The sequence below is a fragment of the Microtus oregoni genome, unplaced genomic scaffold, assembly GCF_018167655.1.
Source record: "Microtus oregoni isolate MIOR12 unplaced genomic scaffold, Mior012 000019F_ref0000042, whole genome shotgun sequence".
NCBI lineage: Eukaryota > Metazoa > Chordata > Mammalia > Rodentia > Cricetidae > Microtus > Microtus oregoni.
In genome coordinates, this window is record NW_024543078.1 from 27,604,945 (window position 1) to 27,628,705 (window position 23,761).

General features: G+C 36.3%; 1 pseudogene; it reads left to right on the forward strand.

Annotated features, from left to right (window-relative positions):
- The first annotated feature begins 203 nt into the window (after window positions 1-203).
- Window positions 204-23,458, forward strand: LOC121459261 (annotated as a pseudogene).
- The last annotated feature ends 303 nt before the right edge of the window (window positions 23,459-23,761 follow it).

Sequence of the window (23,761 nt, forward strand, 5' to 3'; positions counted from 1 at the left end):
GTAGAGGGCTGTTGCCTGGGACAGTGATCTGTAAGTTTTTTCCCCTTTAAATAAATACCACCTTAATAATCATAACCCCAAATTGGTGTGGCATTGTTTGTGACTTACGCCTGCAAGGCTGCATAATCCCTGGGTACCAACATGGTCCCATGTGGCTTACCAGACCCTGGGCATCCAAAGAACCCTCAGTGGCAACTGTAGCCATGGACACCATCCCAGTCCCCACATTAAGCAGAACCACAGACGTGGCCCTAGGCAGTGACCAGTGCTCATCTGTCTCCATGGCTTCAGGTGGCAATATCAGTCATCCGGTTCAGCATAACCCCAAGTGCAGCATGGTCCTCAGATACCAACATGGTTCAAAAGCCAATCAGACACTGATCATCCACATGGTGATAATAGGAACCCTGGGACATCAATTTAGACCCAATCTGCTATAGGACCACAGACCTACACATGACCCTTTGCAGCAGCCCAGGACTGGAAGAGACCATGGCCCTGGGGGACACTGATCATCCACATGGTGATAATAGGAACCCTGGGACATCAATTTAGACCCAATCTGCTATAGGACCACAGACCTACACATGACCCTTTGCAGCAGCCCAGGACTGGAAGAGACCATGGCCCTGGGGGACACTGATCATCCACATGGTGATAATAGGAACCCTGGGACATCAATTTAGACCCAATCTGCTATAGGACCACAGACCTACACATGACCCTTTGCAGCAGCCCAGGACTGGAAGAGACCATGGCCCTGGGTGACAGTTGCAGGCCACTCAGATCAGGAAGTCCCTGGTGGCACCATGGCCCTCAGATGCCCTCATGGTCACAGGTTGCAGCCCAGACCCCAGGTATCTATGTGGCCTTTAGTGGCAACATGGCCCATGGACATCAATACATACCCTAACTGTAGTAGAAAAATGGACCCACACAAGGCCCTAGGCAGCAATACAGCCTGATGTCATCACAGGCCACCCTGACTGGCATGGTCCCTGCAGCACCATGGCTCTCCAATATCTACATGGATCCAGGTGGCAGCCCAGACCCCTGGCATCAGTACTGTCTTCGATGATCTCAGGAACCATAGTCACCAAAACAGACCCTGGCTAGAGCAGAGTGACAAACACTACCCTTGAACCAAACATGGCCCTTGACCATAACCTTGGTCCAGAGGATACCTTGGACCTAGATGACAGCCCTGGCCATGCAATCTACCCTGGCCTAGGTGATTGCACAGCCCTTGGACACAAACAAGGTCATAGATTTTGACCCAGATCCCAGGCCTCTGTGTGTTCTCTGGTTGCAGCATGGGCCAGTACATCAACACAAACACTTTTGGCAGTAGGACCACAGACCTATACAGAGTCTTCAGCAACAGCCTGGGCCAGGTTACCACCAAGGCCTCAGGAGGCTGTGCACACTACCCAGATTGGCATGCCATGACCCTCAGACACCAACATGGCCCCAAGTGATGACCTAGACCATCACAACTTCCAGCAGTGAGAGGAGCCACAGACATCAACATAGGCCCCATTGGCTGCTCCAGAGCCAAAGACCAAGACCTGTTCCTTGTTCATAGGTCAGGCCCCTACATCTTCCTGGACTTGGGTGGCCCACTGGCCATTTACATCAGCCCGTTTTTTACCACCCTCACCTCTCCAGAGCCACCTCTGTCCCCAGCCCATGAACCATTCTGCCTCTTCCCATCTTCCACCTCCTCACCCTTTACTCTTTCAGCACAATGGTGCCTGACCGCTCCAGTCTCAAGGAATGATAATGCACTTTGTGGCTTTTCTCTCTCCCACGACCAGGGCTGGAGACTTCCAGCAGCACTTGGTACCTGATAACACTGTGTCAAGGTACCAGGAAGGCTCCTGGTTGGCTGTGACCCTCCCCTACAGTCCAAAGAATCTGGGTAGTGGCTCCACCTGTGTCCTTTGCATATTCAAATACAATATTCTTTAGCATTGTTTTGTTTGTTCTTGTTTGTCATCTCTGAATAATTTATTTTTATATTGTTTTGTTCATTTTTATTTATAACTGTTCTGAATTTTGGTGTATCATTTCTTGTATCATTTCCAGAATATTTAGTTTCTTGGGTTGCATGTGTATGTATATATATATATATATATATATATATATATATATATATACATATTTGTTTTATTTATTCATTTATTTATTTCAAGATGGGATTTCTCTATGTAGTCTTGGCTGTCCTTGGCTTCAAACTCAGAGATCTGCCTGCCTCTGGCACCTAAGTGTTTGGATCAAAGGGGTGCACTACCACTGCTGGGGCATATTTTTGTTTCTTTAATAGGAGTTTTTTTTTTAATGACATATTTACGTGTTTTGAGTATTGTGGCGGACCTCTCGACTGGCGACGAAGAATGACCACCACACCAGGATTCCACTCAGATCACGCTTTTACTGGAGTGCCCTTGATTGATGGGGAGCATGGAATGAGGGGGACAGGAGAACAAGGAACAGGAACCGGAGGGGCAGGGAGCTAAGGGGCAGGAAGCGAAGGGGCCTGGGTGCACTTAGGCAGCCGCTTAAATGGGGAATTGGCACATGGGTCGCCCTGTGATTGGCTGCCACCAACAGCTGACACCAGACCGCATCGGGATAGGCTCAAGGATCCTCATCCACTGCGCATGCGGGAAGCGGGTATGCGCAGCTCTCAAAGCCATAGCCAAATATGGAGTTGTTTATAACCAACAAGACAGGATGTCGGCGCCATCTTGTAATGGCGATCCTGTCTGGCTCACTACAGAGTATATTCACCTTCTTCCCCATTTCTTCTTATATCCATCTCCTTTACCCATTCATCTTTGTGTTCTTTTTGTGAAATTATATTATAATAACAATATTTTCCATTCCCTTTTCTCTCTGGAAAGACTCCCTTGACCACCTTTTGTGCTTTTTCAAATATTTAACCTCATTTTCATTGTTATTATATGCATTTGAATATATATCCATACATATAGCCTATTTACTCTGTATTATGTTACTCATATGTCTGGTTTAGGGATGATCTTTTGGTATTAGAAAATGAATTAATATGCTGCTCCCTGAGGAGGACTATTTCTCCTGTTTTCAGTGTTCTTGGGTTCCCTTTAGTTCATTTTGTACAGTTGGTGACTCATAGGCTTCCTCCATCTAATTTTGGCTTGGCTATTGCTGTTCTTAATTGGCTCTTGTAATCTTCCTATCATCCTCATTCGCAACGTTCCCTGAGATTTTTGTGTAAGAGCTATATATTGGATGGATTCATTGGGACTGAATTCTTCAACTCTGCATTTTGATTGGATGTGTTTGTTCTGTAGTGGTCTCCATCTGTTGAAAACAGAAATCTCTCTGATGAGGGGTGAGGACTACATTTGTGAGTATAATAGCAGATGTTTAGAGTGTAGTCATGGCTTCTGCTAGTATGTCAAGTAGTGGTTGTATATTCTCTAACAAGATAATTTTTAACTATTAATTCATTTGATCTTCTCTCCAAAGTTTTACTAATGATCTACCTGTGTTTTTTTCAATAGCCTTGGACATAGTTTACTTACTTTTATAATTCTTAAAATTTTAAATTTCAATTAAAGCACTCTAAGGTTCTTAAAATTGTGATAAAACATAATAACTTAGAAAAATATATTACTATAAACACTTTCACTTTACACATTTGCCTCAAATCAGAAACAGGTGTGCATGTCTAAACAAAAGAATCTGAAAATATTTTAAATGATTTAAGTAAATGCTTAGAAAAACTGTTTTTAAGAGCAGTTTCTATGTAGTGTAATATTCTTTTGTTTGTTTTTGCTGCTTCATAGCTTCTGCTTTACTTCATAAATGTCTCTGTATTTTAACTACCATCTGCTTGCCAATTCTCTGTTTGGTCACACAAAATTCATGGCCTTCCGAATTTACAGAAAATATTACTCAATGTACAATAAGATGAGAGACAAAGAAAATTATTCTTACCTATTGGAAATTGAATTCTTCCAAAGATTTATGTGTTAAATTCTTGGTCTCAGCAGTGACATTTTTAGAAGATAAAGTGGTGCTCAAGACATGGATACCTTTAAGAGATTCTCAAGCCATATCAGAAGTGGTGGTTTCTAACAGTTATCAATTTGATAAGATCTAGATTCACTTGGGAGATGAGCCTATAGACATATCTGCAAAGGAAAATCTTAATTATGTTAATTTGGGGGGGAAGGTCTGCCCACGATGCATGGCACCATTGCATAAGCAGGGGATCCTAGTGTGTATGCAAATGGAGACATCAAGCTGAATGCCTGTATGCACTAATCCATTGTTCTGTGCTCTGCATTGTGGGTGTAAGGTAACCAGTCCTGTCAAACACCCACCACTGTGACTTCTTTGCCATAATGGACCGTGACCTATGAGTCAAATAAACCCTTTCTCCCTACAGTTGCTTTTTCTTCTAGATCATTTTAGCTCATCATCATAAGAAAGCAGTATCAACAAAATATTAAGACATAGGGCACTTCAAAATATAATCTTTGCTTCTTCAAGTTTTACATTCTTGCTGATGAAGACTTTCCTTGTCCATACTCAACTTTTACTAGGGGCTGAAAACATCTCCAAAACAAAGAAAAAATAAATTTCTTGCTTTATATATTAATTATCTTAGATATGTTACTGTAGCACCAAAAGCACAATTAACATGAGAATTTCTGTAACATGCCTTTACCTATCTTAAAGAGGATAATCTTTTATTTCGTCTCTTGACAGCTGCTATCAACAGTGTTAAAGTAGACAAAATTTGCCCTGGTTACAGACCTCTCATGATTGCCTCTTTTCTGTCTACAAAACATGCCTCACGCTTGCCTCAGTAAACTCACTGTCTTGAAATCACGTCACATAGTCACAGAGCATATTGTGATTCAGAACTGAAATACTACTCAGTTCGCCAAAAAACTTCTCATACTTATTTGCTCTTGTCAAAAAAAAAAAAAAATTCCTGTGACAAAATTAAGTGGCTTTTGGTAAAGAAATATTGGGTATCCTTTGCTCAGTGGTAGCAAAGCCAATTCAACTAGTTTTCCTGAATACATTTTCCTTCGCTCCTGTGCTCTGTGGGAGAAAAATAATGAAGTTTCTAATCAGAAGCATGCGGTTCATGGAATTGGAATGGGCTGGCGCCATGTCAAGCTGAGAATGACAGGGAAGGAAGCCACTATTTTTTTGTAGAGATCCCTGGGTTAGAGTTGTGCTTTTCAATGTTGACGAATTAGAGTGAGTTTTGTTTAAATTTATTTTAAGGAAATAATACTAATACATGTTCAGACTGTAGCTAACTAATGATAGTCACAAAGTCAGTTGTGCCATGGGATTTCAATAGCTTGATTTTCCTTTTCTGCTTATATTCTAAATTGTGAGTAGTGACAGCAATGTTGTAATAGGCCACATAAGGGAAGAAACAATAATAGCATCAGCACAGAAAAAGTCAGAGAGCTCAAGTCATCCTATTGTAAACAATTCCAGTTATCCATGCTACTTTCATTTAATAGATACAGTTGATTTCCTATTAGCTGGAGTAGTATACTGAGTGCACACTGAACATTTTTAATTGTATGAAATAGGTAATTTTCAGTGTCAAGTTTTGAAATAAAGGGTAAAAACAATCCACAAATTACTATGATATCAGTAAAAAGGCACTTGCTAGTAAGGAATAAAACAGTATTAGTAAGGATAATGAGTCAAACTTTAACAACGATAATATTATTTTAAAAGCTGAAAGCAAAACATAAAATGGATTTGCATTTCTTATACTTACTAGAATATCAGTATATTAATATTAGAAAAAAAAATAGAAGGTATGAGTACAAAGCAAGTTCCTAACTAAATTCACAGGGTTGTTTTGTTCAATCCTCAAGACACAGAATAAACTTAAAAGAGACAATAAGGGTACTAATTTCCCCAATCATGTGAAAAGTGACATTGAGTTAAACAAAAGAAACAGGAAGGTAAGTGTAAAATTTCTGTAAAAGTACAGATAATTAGCAATGCTATTCCTTATCTGTGCTTAATCACTCAGATATATTGTATTCAAGTTTTAGGTATATGGAACTGCTATTTTAAGATTCTTAATTCAACTATTTCTGTATAAAGAGAACACTGTATTGTCTAAATAGTTAACATTCACAGCAACTGGTAATTGAGATGCAAAGTTTTAGTTTTGACTATCAGCTGGTGGATTTCATCCACATCCCAGAAAGGTTCCTTTCTTGTTCATATCCCTTAGTTTTCTTTGTCTTCTTGTACTGCCTCACTCTTCAGGTTTGGGTTTTGTTTTGTTTATTTGTTCTGACTGATCTTGCTAGGTGCTGTAGGCGGCCTCAAAATAATACTCTCTCTGATCTACCTTCCTAATTACTGGGACAAACAGCATGAAGTTGCAAATATGGAAAAGGTCTCAGTAGAAATCTCAGCGCCTTTCAGACAACTGCTTAGGTTAAGGAACAAGGCAGCTATATTCTGTAAGCATTTAGTCAAGGTTACAAGGCCAAGGAAAACAAAATGTCTACATGTTACCATGTCAGCTCTTGGAGCACCAACTTCAGAAAATAAAGTCCAAAAGTACTGACTCACAAATATGTCTGCAAAACAACAGCCTTTGTTTAGTTATTTTTTGGTTCTGGCTCTTTTCCAACATGAAAATTTTTGATAGGCCATTTTCTCCCCGTGGGCTTTCCTAGGACTGTGCACTTTGGCTTCAGCCATCTACTAATCAGAATTCCCATATATTCATCAAAATTCATTTCCACTTCTGTTCTTATTAATGTGAAGGGTAGCAAATGAGCCTATTTCCAGGTTAGAAAACTCATCACCTCAAAACACTACTAGGCAACTTACTATTTCATATTTTCTCTGCTACAGGGCCTGTGATTTTTTATATCCTGATAAACCTCACTTCTTTGTCCTTCTATTGTCCCCACTCAACCTGTGACATGAGAAACTCAATTGCAAGTCAAAAAACTGGATACAATGAAATTTTAATTTTTGTGAATCTCAATTTTGTTATCATTAATAATTTTATAATTAGAACTTATGATTTATGTGCAACAAATATTTCCATAAATTCTGGTCATGAAAGTGTTTTATAGCTTTCTTTTGGATGTTTTGTGTTTTATTTAAGATTTATTATATGTTTATAGAAAATACAAAGTTTAATTTGAGGATTAATGTTCTGCATACAAATATTTAGTAGAGCCTATGCCATATTAAGAAAAAAATGTGTTTCCTCCCTCAATTGTCTTTGCCTGTTTTGGTGATCAACAGTCCAACAGTGTTTGTCGCTCACTAAGTGGGAGACATTTTCTTCAGTGATGAAGCTGCTGGTAATAATACCATGTTCCTGCAAATCCCTTACACAGGATCCTGTCATGTGGGCCACCACCAGCCACTTTTAAGTCTCTACTACAGATGTCTTTTCTGCAGAATTTCTTTTTCTTTTTAAAACTTGGTTAGCTCAAGGTTTTAACATGATTACTTGTTTGCTTGAGACAAGGTAAAACATATAAATATATATGATCTTATATGGATCATATGTAATTTATACATGCAAGATGTATATGTGCCATAACAAAACCAATTATCAAACATAATTTACATATGACAATAAAAATAAAGTTTAAATATGTGATGATACTCATACCAGTCTATTTCTGAACATACCATTATGTTGTATTTTATTGGTCTCTATTTATGCTTTTATTAATGGCATGTTTTCTTAGTTATTGATAATTGTTCTTGAAGAAGCACTGTATTGTCATCATGGTATTGTTTGTTTCTCAAAATAGTTTAAATATTCAATTTAATTTTATTTAATAATTAAGTTTATATTAGGTTATGTACAACAATTACAATGGGAAAATAGAATATGCATTTTACCAAATATTTAAGGGATAAAAATGAAGAATTATTAGTCATTTGAAATATGTAAATTAATAACACAAGGAGATCTACTTGAAACACCAGAATGAGTAGAAAAAGAGAGAACTAATAAGTAGAAGAGAGATTATTTAAACCCCTGGTGCTCTCCTACACTTCTAATGGAAAAGTAAATAGTTGAATCACCTTGTAAGCCACCATATTAATTTCTGCAAAAGTCAAATACAAACTTCCCAGAAAATTCAGCCCTTCCACTCTCAGGTATGCACACAAGGAGAAATAAAAGATACGTTTTCCCAAAGAATGGGAGGAAGACATTCATACCCACATCATGTCTATTTTCTGGTAGTATAAAATAATCAAAACACAGTATCTGGTGGATAAACAAAACATGGTAAATATATCTAAGTATTGTTTGTCAATATAAGAAATAAATCACTGTAGGTTATAACTTGAATCATAACAAGAAAACATTATTCTAGGTAAAAATAATCTATGTGTGTGTATATATATAAGTATATATAAGCATATATTATATATAACCATATATATGAATATAAAAATATAATCATATTTTATTGTATGTGTCTTTCTCCTTAGCTTGTCAGTGCACATATTTGTTTGTGTACTTGCTTATCAATACATATATGGAGGAAAGAGATAAATGTTGGTTGTTATATTCTATAGCTCTCTGCTTTATTTTTTGGAGAAGATTGCTCACTGAACCTGGAGTTTACTGAATGTCTAGACTAGCTTATTGTTCTGAACAGAGAACATTCCACTGATTCTACCATAAGGTACTGAATTTTTACCTTAGGGATACCATAATTAACTGGCAGAATAAATCTCAAAGGGTCCACCCATGGACAAAGATCTACAGGCAATGAAAGGAGACAGAGACCCACATTGGAGCACCGGACTGAAATCTCAAGGTCCAAATCAGGAGCAGAAGGAGAGAGAGCATGAGCAAGGAACTCAGGACCACGAGGGGTGCACCCACACACTGAGACAATGAGGATGTTCTATTGGGAACTCACCAAGGCCAGCTGGCCTGGGTCTGAAAAAGCATGGGATAAAACCGGACTCGCTGAACATAGCGGACAATGAGGACTGCTGGAACTAGCTCTTATAGTCCAGGCTGGCCTCGAACTCTCAGAGATCCGCCTGACTCTGCCTCCAGAGTGCTGGGATTAAAGACGTGTGCCACCACCACTCGGTTTTCTTAAGGGAAGCTAAGAAGGATTGGATCTGGGGGAGAGGGCAGGTAAAGGGGGTATTGGAAGGAGAGGAAGGAGAGGAAACTGCAGTAGTACTTATTATATGAGGGAAGAATAAATCAAAAGTACTTACACATTCACACATGTACCAAGACTCTTATGAATTGACCATATATTTCATTATTTGGTTATCTTCAACAATTTTAGGGACAGATGAGTTTTTTCATGCATGAAATTTGCATTATCTTCAAACGTTGCTGCTTTGTTTAGTGCATGACAATCCTCATTGCATCAAATACTTACTATTGGAGGAAATATACAACCCAATTATCTTAAATTCAATTATTTTTAAAATCTTGGAATATTTATAAGCTGGATTGTCATAATTACTAACTAGAAGACCATCTGGAAAACCAAATGGCAGTTTTAAAAATATGTTTTCTATATCTTTGAGTTATATACTGAAGGAATGGTAGGGAAAAGTGGTAAACACTGGAAAATTAACAAGTTAAATTTCTGCAAACAACAACAAAAATATTAGCAAAGTGTTCTGTTTCCAAAAAGGATACAGAAGAAATAATATTTGAATAACCAGCTCAGTTTAAAACCATGGACCATTGACCAAACCATAGAAGGAGCTCTGGAAAGAAATCATCAATATTTGCCTGAGAAGACAGCCAGCATTCTGTGGCTGGGCACAAGAAACCCATGCTAGTACACAGGACTACACTGGACTAGCTGATCTATCAAGTGAAAGTAGATCATCCCTATGTCCCTACGTCCCCACTCTTAGGTATCAAGAAATATTGGTGGAAAAATGTAGCTCTTCTTTCAATGAGAAGATTATACAATTCATTGTGGAGTCAAGTGTGATAGACAATATTACTTATAAGGTAATAGTTTTGTAAACTTTTGTCTGCTAGGAACATAACACAGTAAGTTAAAAATCTGTTAAAAATTTAAGATGGTATCTGTCTTTGGTTTTCTGTTCCTGTAAAGAGACGCCATGCACATGGCAGCTGTTAGAAAAGAAAACATTTAATTGAGGGCGTTGCTTCCAGTTTCAGAGGTTTAGTCCTTTATCAGCATGGCAGAGAACATGGTGGCAGGCAGGTAGACATGGTGCTGAAGGAAGAGCTGCTACATTTTGATCAGAATGCAACAGGAAGTAGATTGTGACCTTGGGCGGTATCTTGAGCATAGGCACCCTCAAAGCCCACCCCTACACTGACACACTTTCTCCAGAAAGGTCACACCTACTTCAACACAACCACACCTTCTAATAGTGTCCCTTCATAAGAGTTTATGGGTGCTATTCAAGTTACCACATTCCACTCAGTGGCACCCATAAAGCTTTAAATACTATCATAATGCAAAATTCATTTAGTCCAGCTTCTAACGTCTCCCTACTCTATCACAGCCTCCACAATGTTTAAAAGCCCAAAGTTCAAAGTCTCTTCTGAGATTCCTACAATCTCTTAAATGCAATTTCCTGTAAAATTCAAAATCAAAGAGTAGATTACATACTTCCAACATGCAATGGGACAGGAAATGCATTCCAAAGCATAGGTAAGGGAACATAGTGAGGAAACACCTGGCCAAAACAAGACTGAAAACCAATTAGGCAAACTCAAAACTCTGTATCTCCTTGTTTGATGTCAAAATTCTATCAAACGGATAGCTGTGTTTAGCTTTGATGACTGCAACACACTTCTCCCTCTTGGGTGGTTTCACTCCTTGCTGGCAGTTCTGCTCACCAGGTTTCCCAGGGCTATGGCATCTCTCACATCTTGAGGTCTCCAAGGCAATACAGTTTTCAACTTCACAGCTTTACAAAATGCCCTTTTTAGGCCTCCATTCAGAGACACCTCTGACACATGCCTGCCGGCACTGGCTTTCCTTAGGAGCAGAGGCAAATTCCATAATCTGTTTCTTCTATCCTTAACTCTAAAGGTAGAACCATGTGTCCAAAGCAGCCAAGTTCTGCTGATTGCTGTGACTGGAACATGGCCTCCTAGTTCAATGTCATCTTCACCAACTTTCTGTTTTTTTATTGTTGCCTTTACTGCCTAAGCTTGGCTTTCTTGAACTTGCTAAATAGACCAAGCAGGCCTCAAATTCAGAGAGCTTCTGCCTTCCCAGTGGTGGGACGAAAGGTGTGTACCTCCACACCCAAATCTAAATTTTTCTTTACTTCCTTTTCACAACTTGAAATTTAGCTGGGTGGATTCTGGCCCTGAGGCCACTACTCCCTTTTCTCAATTTCTAGTTTCTTTAACTCTTTGAATACAGGATTTAGCTCTATTCCATGTCCTGGTGCTCTGTTTCTCAAGTTGTACATTTGGTATTTTTATTTACCCAGTTTGCTCCTTTTAATTATAAATCTTCATTAGAGTTATCACTAATAACCACAGGACAGAGTCCATTTTGAGATTCCCTCTGCTAACAGGATTAATCCAACTCATACTGTGTATGTTCAGGAGGCCAAGAAAAATGTCACAGAGGATGAGCAATATGATCAACAAAGGAAACAGTGGAGCAAATTAGTTAGTGACAAATGATTCATTACCTAGGACACGAGGACACACAAGGGAGAGATTGAAGAATACAAGTTAATGACACCTGTGTTTTATACTAGCAATATTAGCATTGCAATTTTCTTTATTGTTATTTTTAATTGGCAGATAATATCTAATGCTTTTATAGTACACACAATAATGTTTCAAAATGGGTATATATTGTACCATGGCTAAATCAAGCTGACTTACATATTAAAATACTTATTCAGCAATTTTCAATTATATAAAGATGATTGTTAGCTCTAGTAATTTTATTATGCAGTAATCTCTTAAATTTATTCCTGATGGACTGTCTCATTACATAGCACAGCCAGGCCTTAAACTCCCATTGTTCTGTGTTAGCCTGCAGAGTGCTAGGTTCACAGGAGTTCAGCACCACACCCAGCTGCTCGTGAAAAAAGTTTATTCTTTTGTTTTGAATGTACCCTCTACAAGAATCCACCACCTTACTCTCAACTTCTATAACATCAACTTTTAGAATGTGAACCTGGAAGAGATATTACCTAGGGATAGAGGGATTAACTGTGTGCAGCTTATTTCATATGAAAGACTGTTTGGTGGTACACTGATGTGCAGAAAGTGTTGGGCTTTCCTCCTCCTCAAAGACTGAATAGGATCCCAGATACATACAACATCCTTTTTTTTTATGCCATGATCACCAAAGTACTTACAACATTAGGGTTTGGGGGGTTATTTTCGCTTGTGGTTTCACTCTGAAGGAGGGATGAAAGAGCTCATAGCAGCAGGAAAGATTAGAAGAGACCTCCTCACATCGTAATAGGTCCACCCCAGTTATCATCTCCTAAAGGGTCTGCACTGCAGATTCGCAAAGATCTATATAAATTGGTGACTAGATATTCAAACTACTGCATTTAAAATTACTTTCAGATCCAAACTATTTCAGTGCTTTTGTGTCATTAAAATGAACTCACTCCCTGGGCCAATGCCACCAGCTCTTCTGTACTTCCAACTGCTAATTTTGCCATTTCAATCCCATGTTTACATCTTTGGGAAATTTTAAGTTGAGCTTTGAATATGGTGTGAAGTAATTATCTAATATAATTACTTTGTGTATAAATATCCAATTTATATGCTATTATTCATTTAAGAGACTAGTCATTGTACATCGTGTATTAGAATTGTTGTTGAAAATCAATTGGTCAGAAGTGTATTCACTTTTGAACTCAATTCTGTTTTAATGATCTGTGTCTGGTTTTAATGTAAGTATTATATTCTTTTGAATATTTGTATTCTTTACTACTCACTTTTAAAACAATGTTTGAAAGACAAGATATTATGATAAGTCAGTATTGACTTTATATGGCTAACATTTTAAAACATATTCACAAAAACCAGTCCACACATGCTCACAGCAGGTGTACTGTGGATTGTTAGAATCTGCAAATCCAAACATCCTTCAGCAGACAAAACTACATTTGGGTAACTCCCCAAGACAGAACTCTACAAACATAAAAGGTGAAAACTTTAGCATACATATCCAGATTACATAAGTCTCAAAGACATTGCACTGACTAGTGGATTAAACTCAGTATTTTAAAAGGTGACAATGGTTTACAGTTGTTTAAATATTTCTTCTTTCAATGTAATAATTTTTATTCAACTAATATTTCATTTTATATACATCAACATATTTTAGTTGCTATAGATCATTCACATTATAATTTACAGAATTATATCTAAGTCATCTGGATCCTCAGTATGCACACTTCATTTGCTGTCTTGAGTTTGTGTCATCTCTGGGTGATATTCATCAGTCACTCTTCTCATCTGATAGCTTATGTTCTTACTTATTTCTGTCAGTTTCTGCAACCTGCCATTCTTCTTTTTAATTATGTTTAGTTTTCATGTCTGAAACAGATTTGGGTATTTGGTTGAGTTGGGTTTGGTTATATCTTTAAAAGTCTCCCATATCTCCTTACATATAATTATTATATTTTAAACCCCTTATCATATGCAGACGTTCCTATTGTGATCTTTTATATGTATGACTTACTTGCCAATCTTTAAGAGCAATTCTAACTCCTAATTATGTAGAGCAAGACCAATAGACAGATGTGTTAGTTGGCAGCTGGACATACTGGGTGTAATTTTAACTGCAATAAGATATATTTCAGACACAAAATATGTTTGTAATTAGATATCTAAAACCTGCTAATGGTGAGTCATAGGAATTAAAAAGAAACTTTCTTTTCACTTATTTGGTATTTAGGGTCTTGGTGAGCAACATCTTATCATGAAATATGTTTGGAACAATGGCCAATGATTGGCCTTCAAGGTCTAGCAAAGGCTACTGACAGAGCGCTTGTGTATATTACTCCTCTCTTCATATGGGCATAAAATCCACTTGTCAAATTGCTTTATTGCTTTCATTAAATTGTCCTTATAATTGTGTGTGTGTATGTATGCTCTATGTACCTGTACACACTCATGTATATGAATGTGCATGGATTGCTACTGCCATTGTATGAAGGCCTTAGTTCTCAGTCTTTTTCTTTTACTGTGTGTGAAGTCCTGTCTTGTTTTTGTTTCTCAGCCAGCCTGGCCTATATGTTTCAGGGGCTCTTCCATCCCTATCTCCCATATCCCAATAGGAGTCCTATGCATTTACATTTACATCAGTTGTGAAGATTCAAACTCTTGTCCTCTTGCTTGCAAGGCAAGCACTTTTACCTATCTCCCTAGTCCCACTCTCATAATCATAAGGTAGAACATCATTAATGTATCCAGTAAGATGGTGTAGAGGGTAGAAGTAATTATCACACAAACTTGGAATCCTAAAACCCACATAAAAGTAGAAAGAAAGAATCAATGCCACAAAATTATTTCTGACATTCATTTCACATATATGCTATGGTTCTTGAACTCATATATATACACACATACCCAACATAACCCAAAGAAGAATAAATTAAACAAAAGAATACATTATCTGTTTGAGAGAACCTTATGTTGATATAAACCACGTAAGTGGCTTGGTGTCTAGAAGACAAGGAAGTAAATATGAGATTCCCAAGGAAAACTGAACCTATGTTTTGCTAGCAAGGTCAATTGACTATCAGAATGTTCCTTTGTGGATAAATATCCTTCAAGTTCAAATAAATTGTATCCAGGGTGTCAGAAATCAAGCTACCATTCACTTTCTTAGTTACCACACATGTAAAGTTTTCAGTTTTAAAATATTCCAAATATATCATAAAGGTATCTACATTGTGATTTTGGAACTGCTGTGTTTTCTTTCATAGAGGGTTCTGAAAATCAATAGTCCAAAGGGGAAGCCTAGTCTTCTCTTATTAAGAAGCTAAAAGGACCATCTTATTATATGAATATTTCATTCACCTCATATTTATTCCTAAAAAACTTCTCAGAGTCCCAACCTGGAAACTTTTTTTTTCTCACCTTGGACCACTCCATGTCAATCCCTCTTTGAAGTGATTGCTTGGCAAATAAAGTTTAACTTACACTATGTGTGTCTCCTGAATAAATTCTTTCTTTCAAAAAAAGGGAATAATAAAGAGACTACCAGTAACTGTTGGTTAGACCAGCGGCAGGAAAGATGGTCACAACAACAGACAGGACCTTCCACTTTGTTTTGGTCCTAACTCATTTCTTAGAATTTTGAATGTTTTTCAAGGGATGTGGTGCTTTAGTGTTCAGCCACTGCTACAAATATTCCCAAGGATAAAATGATGTTTCCTTTTTTTCCCCTCAAGACACTGCGGGAAATAAGGACAAACTGTCTTGTGCCTTTCTCAGGCCTGATCTTAGTTTTCTGCCTGTAACTTATTTATCTCACAAGGATCAAAGTCATTTTGACCTCCTCTTCCCAGAAAACTTCATAGATCCCATTAATGTTAGACATGTAGAGCATATGATTGGATTTCTGAAAGTACAGATCTCTGAGTGTCATGTGTATGAGTGTCCATTTTTTTTTCTATCAAACTAATTGTTGTTACTGAGGCTTAGAAACAAAGAGGGAGCATTTTAGAATGCTGTGATTGATGCAGTATTAAGAGGAGGCTATACAATCTTCTGCTCAGAGTTCTAAATAAAGAATTGACTCTTAGTCACAGGATATTTTCAGCATATTTATTCTTTGGAAAGAATCAGGAAAATATGTTCTTTTGTTAATTCTGAAAATTCCTTCCATTTCTCTGGTGCCTCGAGTATATTAATAAAATTATAAATTTGTGTGTTTCTTTTTCAGTTCTTAGACAGAGAATATTGGTTCTTCGTGCATTTACGCACAGTGTGTCATGTGTTAACCATAGGATGGACTTGCTCATTTGCTTGTTTCCCAGACATTACTGCAACAAAGTTAGAAGTAGTCTGATAATTTTAACTTGACATGGAGGTTTGTACTTGTTGTTCTAGTATTTAGAAAGAGCATTTATCACCTTAGGTATTGTTTTTCTTGTGTTGATGCCATTACACAGTACTTACTCTAGATGATGGTCTTAGGTGATGGATAATGTCATCATTTGAGTGTCTATGTTGATTTCTAGCCTCTTGCCTAGATGTAATATGTTCCAGTAAATGAAACTTGAGCATAGCAGTGTGTGTCAGCATAGGGTCAGGGCACTTTGCTGTCCATTTAAGAGTCTTTAACTCTGTCTTATTAACAAGTAGCTTTTAAGATGTTGCTATCTTTAAAACTTGGAGTCCGTGATTAGGAAATATGAACCAAACTCATGTGTTAAGAACCTTTCATATTATTTCATGAATTAGTCTATTGTGCCTCATATAGAAACTATGGTACACAAAAGGTTTTACCTCAGGCAGGCTTAAAAAGATACCAGAATACTTAGGATTCCTGAAATTAACTTAGGATCCACATAAATAGTTTCAAGGAAACCACCTTTAAAAACTGAAGTGCAGTAGCACATTCCTTTGCTAAAATTTCTGCTAATAATCTATTTAAAATATTCAGTAAAAGTGAAGCTAAAATGGAATTTAAACATCAACTTAAGAATTACAAGAGATTTTGCATTCAGGAACAGGCTCAGTTCTCTTTCATATCTTGCAAAAGAAATATCTGTAAAGCAAAACTGATAGATTTGTCTATATGTCAGGATAAGGTTTTGAATCTACTGAAGGAAAATGTGAGAATGTGAAAAGAACGCTGCAGTGAGAGACAAGATGCTTATTATTCGCAATGTACAGCAAGGAATTGGAAGTCTACAAGTCATTAAATGACAGAGTACATAACAAAAAAGATAAGTAGAAAAGTATGCTCAAAAGGGCCTAAGAACATCTAATAAGCCTCAGAGTCTATTGATCAAGAAAAACTTGTCCAATGGGCCCAGGAACAAGCTATATTCCAAAATGGATGAAAAAAGGCAAAGAATTTAAGCACTATAAATGTCTTCTGTTGAAAATAAATTTCACACAAGATTGATATGATCTTTGATGCCATTGATTGCAAAAATGCTATTACTAATATAAACTGAATAAACCATAAAGCCAATAAAAATACATGCATATGTTTAATATGCATGAAAGATATTTGTCAAAATAATATTATAGCAGCAAATCCAGAAAGGTTTCCTGGTTATCATATGAATCACTTAATACATATTATATTCACACAGAAAATAAATACAGTAAAGTGAAATTTATGAGCCAGCGAGGTCCCAATGTGCTTTTAAAAAATGTTGAAGAAAGACGAAAGAGAGACTATGTAGTTTAATAACAGTTGAATAAGTGTCGCAAGGAAGCAGAACTTGCCTATGGTGATAACAGTTATGGAAGGAAAATGTAACAGAAAGGAACATAGGGGTGCTGGAGATACACAGACCTTCAATGTGCATGGTCATTCAAGCATATTCTTCATTCAATGATTGAATCCCAATATCCTATGCATTTTGATTTTAAAAAGAATTATTTAAAAATAAGCCTTATATCTATGTCTAGTTTAACTCAAGGAGAAAAATAGCATACCTGTTGTTTTGCTTGATGACTTTCCATATATCATACTTAAAGATACATCACCTTTGAACCAAAATGGAAGTTTTTCAATGTAGTTTTTAGTTAACTTCCTTGAATTTACAATTAATAAATTATAGAATTTATTCTTTCTTAGTGAGCTGTCAATAAAATAATAAAGAGTAATACTTTATATTTATTGCAATATGTAATATTCTTCCAGGTCCATTGGCACATGCCTGCAATCCCAGAACTCAGGTTTGAGGTCAGCCTGAACTCCAAAGTGTTCAAAGCACGGCTGTTTATGGAAATTGTCACAAAGATATTTTGTTGATAGAGACAGTGTCTATAATTAGTTGACTTTAGGGAAAATTATATTTTATGTGAATCTTTTAAAATATCATGTGGAGTACAGGTTAGTGATGTTTTTTAAATTGATATCTTGACATACTTTATATATATATATGTATTATCATTAGAATCTTTATTATTCCTCATGAATTACTCTGAAATGTACTGAAAATTAAATAAAAATAAAGTTGAGTCACTGACAGTGATGCAATGGAAATCTTTGCCATCAAAAATTCATCATCCCTTGAAGTTTTAATTGAGCTCTCTAAAACATTTCACCATCTTTCAATAAGTTATAAAATAAATGTGAAAAGTCATCTTACAGATTTCTCAGAATTACTATAAATTAAGCTGATTGGAGAAAACATGATTTTAAGAAAAAATTCTCACTTCATCAGAATAGCAAAGAGTAGCAGAAGAGATTGCTCAGTCATTTAAAGTTACCTTTGTCAAAAATTTTCTCATTCTTATGTTTATTTCTAGATATTATGGGTCTAGTTGAGCTTTGTTTTCTTTTCTTTTCCTTTCTTATTTCTTCACTTCTCTCTTTCTGTAGAAGTCAGAGGGATATATAGTGCTGATTTGGATATATATATATATATATATATATATATATATATATATATATCTTACTCCTTGATTATAGTGTTCATTATACTTAAGTGTTTTCTGGTGACAGATTTAGGATTTTCTAAGTACAGAATCATGTTTCCTGCAAGTAGAACTGGTTTGATTTCTTTATTTCTCCTACTTGATCCCCTGCTGTTTCTTTACTTTGCTTTATAGCTCCAGCTAAGACTTCGAGCACTCTGTTGAATAGAAATGGAAATAACAGTTACCTTCATTTCAAGCATTCATAGTGGTAGTTTCCACCTTTCCTACCCTCAATTCTGTCTTACTTTGTCAATCTCTTTTCTCTGGATCCATGTCTGCTCGCCTTTGCTCACAGGGAAGTTGTAATGTCTGGAGCCCTGGCTACTTGCTCTTTGCAGGACTGTCAAGCGTGTGTCTCTATCTTTCTCTGCAGCTCCATCATCTTTTTATGATTTACAATGCTCTTCCACCATAGATTGGTTTCTGTTATTCTGGTTGTTTGCATTTACCACACAATGCAGAGGCAGCTTATAATTCCAAATGACTACAAGTGATATTAGATAAATGTCCTTAAGTCAAGAATCAATGAACCATCAATATCTTCCCAAGAATAACAGACAAATACAATGTTTTTATCCAGCCATTTAGTAAGAAGAATCTTATCTCACTAAGTTTTGACAGAAATCATTTGATACTGTATAGATTCATCCTATAACTAGAACCTAGACTAACAGGAGCTTGATGGTAGCATTTTGAAAAAGTAGCATACACAATCGATGAAAAAGCTGATAATTTTTGTGATTTGTAGGAGATAGTTGTAAGGAAATAAAAGACAATTGAAAATAGCTGGAGATGTCATATTTGATAAAAGACTGTTATCTAAAATCTGTACAGAATGCACAGATCTCAATCGTGAGAAAATAAACAGCTCAATTAAAAAGTGAATCAACAGCCCTAACAGATAATTCATCAGAAACAATATGAAGATTTCTAAAACGTGTGTGGAAGCATACTCCATAGCATACATTATCAGAAAATATGAATTAGTATAAGGGGATAACACTGCATTTCTCTCTTAATGATTAAATTCCACAACTAACAACAACAAATTTCATAGATATGAAACAACAGAAACTTTCATTTATTGTTGATTACAAATCCTTGTGTAGTCATTTTAGAAACTGTTTGTACAAAACTAAGCCTATTGTTGTAATAGGGGATGTAAAGAATTATCTGTATACCCAGTATAATTCCTGATGAAGTGAGAGTGGGCTGGAACCCTGGTAACAAAAGGTGTGCTAGAATAGGACTTATCACACAGTTCTGACTAATTCATCTCATAGCTGTATCTATACATGTTGATTTATAAAGAAACTGTTGTATAAAATGAAACATATTGTAAAATTCCAACACATGACACTCCATAAAAAGAAAACAATAAAAATTGTAATCATATGGTTAAAGGTGAGCATGAGTTGAAATGTTAAATGCAAGGCTAAAAGTGTGTAAACTCTTGAATGATGATATAATGGTCAATACGTTTACTATTTCATTTTCCAACCCTATAGAATTGTGAAGAAAAAGAGTGAGTTTTAGTGTAAACTATGGACTTCAATTATAATGTCTCAAGGTATGTTAATTAACTGTAACAAATGATCACTCAATATAGGAAATATTGATCATATTGGAGGTCATGCATGATTGAGGCAGAAGGTACATGCGAAATTTCTGTAATTTTTTCCTCAGTTAAGCTCTGAACATAAAACTGCTGTGGCAAAGAATCTTTAAAATAAAAAAGTATTTTGTAGGAAGCAAATATATTATATTGATATAATCTAAATTGTTAATTATTTTACTTGGTATTTACACATAAAAAACTAAGAAACATTTTGTAATTAAATCAAAGAAGATAGCGATCACACCATGATAAAGTTATGGGTTTTGAGAGTTTAGAAATTATTTCATTTGATAAAGCAATATAAAGGGGAACTGGAAGTAGCCATAAGCTGAAATATACTTGAATATTCAAGACCAGAAATCAGTAGCAGCAGGTTCTTTGCTGCGAATTTATAAGCAATGACCTATATCTGGAACATGCTCCTACTTTAGGTATACATGTCCTCATCAGGAAGTTATACACGTTTTATATTTAAATTCTTATTTTACAATGTAATACTCATTTTCAACACCCATTTATCCTGAAATTATTCATGAAGTAATTTGAAAGATTTTCAGAAATGTATACATGACAACATTATTCAGAGAGCTAATGTTAATGCCTGCTTCTCTTGGTGTAGTAGAGGTCAAGATGGTCCTTGTAAATAATTTTTGAACAAAATTACTCAAGAAATAGAGGACAAAGGTCCTATTCTCCCTACGGAGTCTGATAGACTCAAAGTAAATGATATGAACAAAGACAGTGGGGCATGTCTGATACAAATTGGCACAAGAAACTCACTGGAATGAAGGATAAAAAAAAAAGGTTATATTTACTAAGCAATTGTTTTGCCAAAACCAAAAGCTCTCTGAGTGCACATTTTAAGAAGTGTAGAGGTGTTTGGTATTAAAATATGCAGGGCTCATCCCTGAGTAAGACTATTGATGTTGTTACTCTGCCAACAGCCTGAATGCCACCTTTTAGCACCATAAAGCTAGCCAGAAAGGAAAATGTCTTCCAGTCAGTTTCAGAGTAATTTTCTGTTCTGAAATTATAGTGTATGAAGTTTTCAGCAACAGAGTCTTAACATTTAGTTATGATAGGTTACCACTAGCAATGGCAATAACTTCTGTGGCTTTAAATGCTTTTAGAGGATCTCTGACCAAAAGTGATAGGGAGGTTTTCCATACTTTGCAGTGAGGTTTTCCATTAACAAGCAATGTCTCTGGAAAGAACATTGACCGATCATGCAGGGATCTCTATGCAATCTCCACTCTTAGCTGAGGAGCTATAAGTAGGTAGCTGATGGTTGCTACAAGAGACAGTCACTTTTTGGTCTTGATATGTTGCTGGGATTCAGTTGATCTAGTATATAGCTACATTCATGAGTATATGGGTAGAAATACATAAACTTGGTGGGTGCAAAAAAAATTTAAAGAAGTAGGCATGAATATCCTGGGGAGTCTGACGTATTAGAAGTGAGTCATGTATTTTTATGATAAAAAATAAACTATATTCACATATGATTTACTCAAAGAATAGGGAAAATTTTAGGGAAAACATGGCTATTGTGGCATACTCTCCTTTGGGTTGAAACAGACAAAAACTATTCTTGTTTTTCACAGTAATTACTAAAAATCACAATTAAAAAAGTGAAGACATGTCCAGAAAATAAAGAGAAAGGAAAGGCTAACCACAATGTTTTGTCTAGGTCCTTGGAGAACTTTGGACGATAGAGCCCTACCTAACGAATTCAGCCACACAAGGAAGACATGTTGAGGAATTTCATCACTGTTACCTAAATAGAAATTTCAGTGAGATTATGTATCTATTCTCACTATTCTTCATCAGTGAACTCTCGGCTCATTTAAGTTATGGTTCTGGCTCAGATATCTCTAAACAGAGAGGTACCCCATATGCATGTGATAAAAAACTAGTAATAAAAAATGCCACAGTCTATCTATATGTGGATGAATGCTTATGACTAGCTCAGTTGGTAGAACATGAGACTCTTAATCTCAGGGTCATGGTTTTAAGTCCCACATTGGGTGTTGAAGGAGGAGCCAGAATTTTTGGGGAGCCACCTAAATGGTGACCACAATCCAGATGACAGGGAAGAGGGAACCTCCAACATGGTAAAAGAAGCTGCCAAGAAGAAAAGACAGAAGAAGTTCAAAGGGGCTATGTCAGCAGTGCAACAAGAACCTGATTGTTGTAAAAAGGCCACTTGTTTGTTCCTGGCTGCCCAGAAACAAATTAATCACATAGAAGCTGTATTAATTACAACACTGCTTGGCCTATTCACATATGTATATTTCTAGCTCACTCTTATCTCTTAACCCATTTCTATTTTTTTACATTTTACAATGACCCTCCCTCAGTTCCAATATGTGACCTGATTCCCAATGGTGTTTTCCCCAAAGAACAAGAGTGTGAATACCCACCCCAGAAGATGGGCAAACAGCTGCTTGGAGAAACTACAAGTTAAGAAAAGAAAGCATTAGATCAGCCTAGTGAAGAGACTTGGAATGACATCCAAGAAGCTGCAGAAGCTCATCAACAAGTTAGAAAATCTGTTATGAGTTGGATCAAACTGAAAGACTGTTCTCAAAAGCTAATAAAAGATAATTGATTAAATGCAGGCCTAGCATTTCATGCTGGGTGTTCTCTCAAAAACTGTCCTGTATATTGTACTCCCAACGCTGGTGACACAACAGACTTAAAGTATGATGAAGTCTGTAAGATAGACTTTGAAACACATATAAGTGGTAGAATAATTGTGATTTTATTGTTACTTTTAATCCAATGTATATTATTAACTTTCATAATAATATAAATGTGTTATATTTTTACAAGATATATAAGATGCTACTCATACTAGAATAAAGTGTGCTGGGATTATTATTTGTCTCTGTGATATTGGTAAAGCCAGTCAAGAAGCTATGGAATCCTATGAAGTAGAAACAGATAGGAAGAATTATCAAGTGAAACCCATCTGTAGTCTAAAGGGACATTCAGTTGGTCCTTATAGAACATATGCTGGGAAAACAGTACCCATTGTAAAAGGAGAGGAAGCTATAAGAATGGAGGATGGAGAGGTGTATGCCATTAAGACCTTTGGTTTCCAAAAGAATGTGGAAAATATCTATCCATCAGAATTGCCTATAACTCACCACACTTCACATGGAAGGTAACGCAGATCCTGAGCACCTTGAGGACTAGCAATCAGTTCTGGATGATGAAAGATGTACCTAAGTGACACCTGTCATTTTAGAAGGCAAACATTTAGCTGCTGCTGAAAGTCTGTCACAGCTCTCTTTCCTTCTGTTTAAGTCATAAGCAATATTTCAAAATGTGAATGTTCTGTCAATCTTAGTTTGGAGCAGTCCCAGAGGCAACCTGATGTCATGTATCATTTAAAAAAAAAACTGTAAGGTGTTTTTCACCCCTCTCTTAGTTAGTGCATTATATTTAGTTTTGTTTGTTGATTCATTTTC